Below are 5,487 nucleotides of genomic sequence, written 5' to 3' on the forward strand. Positions count from 1 at the left end.
CCTACATGTTTCTGACACCTTCCTGTCACACTGTGTAGTAGCAGCCTCCAGGATTGTCTCCCCACAAACTACTGTCAACTCCATGAATGAAATGACAGCCCTGTTTGCTCATCATTAATTATCTGCTGCTCAGGAAACCTCTCCATGACTGGATACAGGAATGAAGAAGAGATGTTGGATGCTCTAGCATGAATGGGTGAGAGACGACCGGCCTCTCAAATTCCGTGTTCCTATTTCTCAAATTTCCCTTACCATATACACTTCATAATGTTTAAAACTGTTCTCATGTGAACAGCAATGTGCAAAAGAGACTTTTTTTCCCCCCTTTCTAAAATGTAAATATTGTTCGAGTAGCACCAACAATGGGTCCCAGCTTTCTGCTCTGTTGGGACAGCACTTTCTGGCCCTCTTGTGGTGGGGCAGGATAAGGCCGTGTTCCTTGTTCTTACAAAATAGACGTGACTAACACATTGTCATTTCCAAATAGTGGCGGTTCCCTCAGCCAGGTCTCAGCGCAAGAACCACATTAAGCAGAGTTCCCAGTCAATTGGAGATGGATGTGTTATGCGAGTGAGCAATTAACCTTTGTAATGTGAAGTCACCGAGAGTTGGGGATTGTCTGTTATTGAATTATAGCTTAGCTTATCCTGATTGATACTCTGTGGGACAAACTGCTTCATTATGCCCTAAAGAGAGACAGCCACTGAGCTCTAGAAACTTGAAGATTCAGCACAGGAAAATTAAGCATCTCTCTAAACACAGAGTAAAATTTAAATGCTGAAAGATTAGAAAAGGAAGCATTTCCACTTTGCAACTATAGTACCAACATACAAAACCTAGACATATCTTTTCTGACTTTTATTTGACTTTCACCCAGAGCTAGTTACACCAACAATTTTACCTAATAGGTTACTAACTGGATGCAGTTCTTGACTGCAACATTGGGGTCATTTGGACATTTCTTATTTAAGTCCAGATGTTGCAATATTGACAAAAGACAAAACGTGGTCCATTAGATTACTTCAGGACTTTTTCAGCCCTAAACGCCAGTAGCTAGATTGATACTTATCACTTTTTGAAGTCCAGGCAGTAAAAATAAGAGTTATAAATGTCAGTTTTGATGTCTGTTTTAGTGCCTTTGATCAACCCCCGAGGAGGAAACAAGCAGGCTCTTTATATGGAAGCTCCTTGCCTCACCCAAGGCCCTACCAGGACTTACATTAATTGGTGGCTTTTGGAAAATCTTCAGGAGGGTATCAGCTTCAGGATAATTGAAAAAGTGCTGAGCTTAGAATAAAAAGATCTGGATCTGAGCATCAGCTTTGTCACTTTGAGTTACGAGATACTGGATGAGCTAATTTAGAATGCTTGGGCAAATTTCTTAACCTGTAGCTCAACTGCCTCATCAACAAGATGCCAGATTATGAGGATTCTTGTGAAAAGTGTGTGAGATAAGGCACGTGAGAACTCAGAGCTATCTAGGCTCAAAGAAATTAACTTTTTCACCCCTAAGGCTCACTCTGTTAATGATGTTCCTGACAGATTGGCAGCAGTGGGAGATGCATCCAGAGATACTTCACTGCTAAATTCATTTATTTTAAATTCCAAAGGGTGCATATGAAACAAAGACCATTTTTGGTGTTAGCTCACAGATCTTTGCTACCAAGAAACGAAAACTGTCTATCATATAAGCGGCTTACCCATCGGTATTGATGGCCAAGCCTCAGACCATGTGCTCTTGGTGATTTCTGCCATTCTGTGCTTTTTGGGCAAATTCTCATCAGCATCTTTGGTCTCAGAGAGAGTAACTTGCAGTTTTCCTGGTCTTGCTGCTGGACAGCTGCAGATAATGAAGAGTCTTGCTCACAACAGCAGCACTGCCACAGTGTGAATACTCAAAAGCATGATGCTGATGTCTACGTCGCAGCAATGTGCTTGGGAATTCATCATCTCAAGTTCTGACAGGCACTCAGCTGGGCCAACGAATGGCGGAGCCTTACATTTGCAGCAGAAACCATTTTAAGGAGTAGACTTGGACTTAGCATCTTGGTACTGGCTCCGATTAAAACAGTCTTGAGTACATTACAAATCTTCATAATTTAGTATTTATAGATACTCCAAGGGACTATCTAAGAAGAAAGGAATGACGAGAAAGAGATTTATGGTTTACTTTGTCCCCCTTCAAACTTCTTTCTCCCAAGGTTTTATTGATTGGGTGGCAAAAAAAAAAAAAAAAAAATTCTCTTCAAGAAATTTTTGTTGGTCTTCTTCTAAATGTCCTTCATCTAAAAATTCCTATTCAAGAAGGGGACTCATTTCAGGTTTTCTTTATATATGTGGATCAAGATAAGGAAAATGTAACTTAAAATTCTTGAAGTCCTTAGACACAGCAGTCTAGCATTTAAATGGGAGTTCGCCTTTTATAGCAATGTAGGTTACACTATTTTCTCTCCTTCTGATCTTGAGATGCCTCAAATAAGGGGGCATTCCTTTCTGTGTTTATTGAAAACAGACTATTTGCCAGGCACTTTGCATATCCCAAAAGCCCCCCTACCTCTGTGAGGTAGATACTTTATCCTCATTTTGATACTAAGAAAGATGGACCCCGGGAGATTAAGTATAGCAGTTCTCCCTTTTCTATGATTTCACCTTCCATGGTTTCTGTTAATGACGATCAACCACCGTTGGACAATATTAAATGGAACATTAGAGAAATAAACAATTCATAAATTTTAAGTTGCACTTCATTTTGAGTAGTGATGAAATATCATGCTATCCTGCTTTGTCTTATCTAAGGGGTGAATCATCCCTTTATCTAGTGTATCTATGCTGTGCCCCACTTCCTTAGTCACTTACTGGCCATTTCAGTTATCAGATCAGTTGAGAGAGAGAGAGAGAGAGAGAAGAGGAGAGGCGGGCTACAGTCATCTAACTTCTTTTACAGTGTATTGTTAAAATTGTTCTATTTTATAATTATTGCTATTAATATCTTATTGTACCTAACATAAATTAAACTTTATCATAGGTATGTATTCATAGGGGAAAACATAGTATATAGACAGTTCTGTCCTCTCTGAGGTTTCACTCATCTCATAGGGGTACTGGAATGTATCCATGCAGAGCAGGGGGTACTACTGTGATGCCTAAGATCACTCGGTAAATAGCAGAGTCTAGTTTTGACTCTGGCCATCTCACTCCTGAGTTGGAGCAACTGTCTCTCAGGGGCAGTGACAAGAGATAGGTTTAGAAGTCCTGAAAAATGGATCTGAGTCATTTTTTAGGAATGAGTGGAGAGAAAAGGGGAGTTTAAGAAGATAGTGGGATAAGAAAGCTTGAGAATGGTTTGGGGTATATCTGTACATACCAGAAGATACTAGTTTGGACACTGGAATTCCCCTTTCAGGAAATTTTCCTTTCCAAAAACATTGAACTGCCCACCAATGGGGAATGGTTAAATGAAGGATGGTACATTCATACAGCAGAATACTATATAGCCCTTAAGAAGCAAAAGAGTAAAGATACGGGGTTTGTGTGTTGCCCAGTAGTCTCTTTTCTCCCCTACAAAATAGGAGAAATCACACTACTTCATAGGGATGTTGTGAGAATTAATACAATAAATCAAGTAAAATGCTCTGAAGGGTGCCTAGCACATGGTAAACACTCAGTAGATGTTAGCTATTACCTATTATCTTTCATTATGACATGAAAATATGTCCATGACATATTGACATGTACATAGACTATGCTGTGAAACAGGGTACACAGTGTGATTTCGTTTTTATAAATATGTATATATGTGCATATATATATATATATGAAATATCTAGAGGCATATACGTTATAACATTAAGAGCGTTAACCTCTGTGATTGTGCAATCGTCATTTTCTTATAAACATGTGATTTTTATAATCAGAAAAAAATTGGTTTTCATTTTGACAAAAACAATAAAATGAAAATAAATTAACAGCCCTTGGGGGAAACAACACACCCACAACTCGAGCTTTTTCCTTGGGTTTTGAGTTACAAAGCAAGTTAGTGATGAGGAAGATGGATGACAATTAAGTCTCAGTTTTGTTACCCTAATCAAGTCATTTAATCTGGGTCTCAATATCTTGTAGGATTATTATTAAAACAAAACAAAACAAAACAAATGAGTGAATATTTGAAAGTACCTAAACATTCATAGGAATTATTATTATTCATAGTGTCTTTTTCAGGCTTTCAAAGGAGCATTTTGTTTCCAGGGCTTAGAATTGTGACACCAGAGTTCTGCAAATAATAATAACAATAATGCCAAAATATTGTCCAAACCTCAATGGCTCTTGCTTATTTTAAATAAACAGTATGTGCAAGGATCTCAGCATTTTTAAAATCTCCTTCTAAATGGATAAAATTATCTCCAACTATTGAGATGACTAGAGGGCATTTCACGCCCACATCCCTGATATCTGCATGAGGAAATACACTATGGTTTTTCCAATCCCCAGTCACATGTTCCACAATTTCCTCTGCATCGTTTGTACAATACATATATTATGAAGCACACTATTCACCATTAAAACCATACTAAACTACTTTGGAATTCACAGGAGACAAAGGTAAGGAAACTCTTTTCTTCCTATCCACCCCTACCCCCTCTCCTTCCATCCCCTCTTTCCTAAGGGCTTGTCCCAAAGTCTTTGTTAATTAAAAAATATCAATACTCCTAGGCATCTCAAATCAAAGCAAATCTTACTGTTTAACCAAACGTAAATATTACAGTAGAAAAATTGAGTGTGAGAATGTACAGAGGGCAAAAGTTAGAATTGTTAGTCTTCTGGTGGTTTTGACTCAAAATGGTTGAAGCCTTAGGTCTCTCAGTCTCAAGTCACGACTTTTATTTTGTTCAATTCCTACATGCAAAAAGTAATGGTATTTAAACAGATATTTTATTTAAAATTCAACCATAGCAATACATTTATCTATTTCAAATCTGTTAGACTAAAAGCTGACTGCCCTCTGGTGGACTGTTTCTAAAATATTCAGCACCTCTTTAACTGAATTGCCTTATAAAATATTGTATATTGCCATGAAATTATTCTACAATTTAATTTATGTAAATAACAAAATTATTTGGGAAAAGGAGAAACCTTTAAAAAAGCTAAATGCTCTTTGTTAATGTAAAAGCAAATTATAACTTGAGTTTAGCTAATTTCTAATTTAAATCTTATTTTTTCTTTAAGTGTAAATTTATTTTAGTTTCAAGCTTCAATAAAAGTGGTGGAAGCAAAGCAAATAATTTTTGGAACTTCATGTTCATTTTTGACATAGCTACATTTTAATAATTGTGTTGTTTTCGGTTGTTAAGCAACAGAAAAAAAATAAAGTGTTTACTATCCTTAGGTTCTGTTCCCTGTCTCTGTTTAAGGTGCTTGAAAAAAGAAATAGAAATAAGATAATTATGCTCGTGATAAAAAAATAAATAAATAAATAGAGTGATTCAGAGA

The 5,487-nt window shown here is 37.0% G+C and overlaps 1 long non-coding RNA gene across 1 annotated transcript in view; it reads right to left on the reverse strand.

The window, feature by feature from the left end:
- The window catches only part of LOC105293816, a 13,202-nt gene extending 10,039 nt beyond the window's left edge, over positions 1-3,163 (reverse strand). Inside the window, exon 1 of the long non-coding RNA XR_896013.2 lies at positions 3,154-3,163. This is a non-coding gene — a long non-coding RNA (uncharacterized LOC105293816). The remainder of the gene's footprint in view (positions 1-3,153) is intronic.
- Positions 3,164-5,487: the final 2,324 nt, after the last annotated feature.

This window comes from Pteropus vampyrus, unplaced genomic scaffold (genome assembly GCF_000151845.1).
Source record: "Pteropus vampyrus isolate Shadow unplaced genomic scaffold, Pvam_2.0 Scaffold4, whole genome shotgun sequence".
Taxonomy (NCBI): Eukaryota; Metazoa; Chordata; class Mammalia; order Chiroptera; family Pteropodidae; genus Pteropus; species Pteropus vampyrus.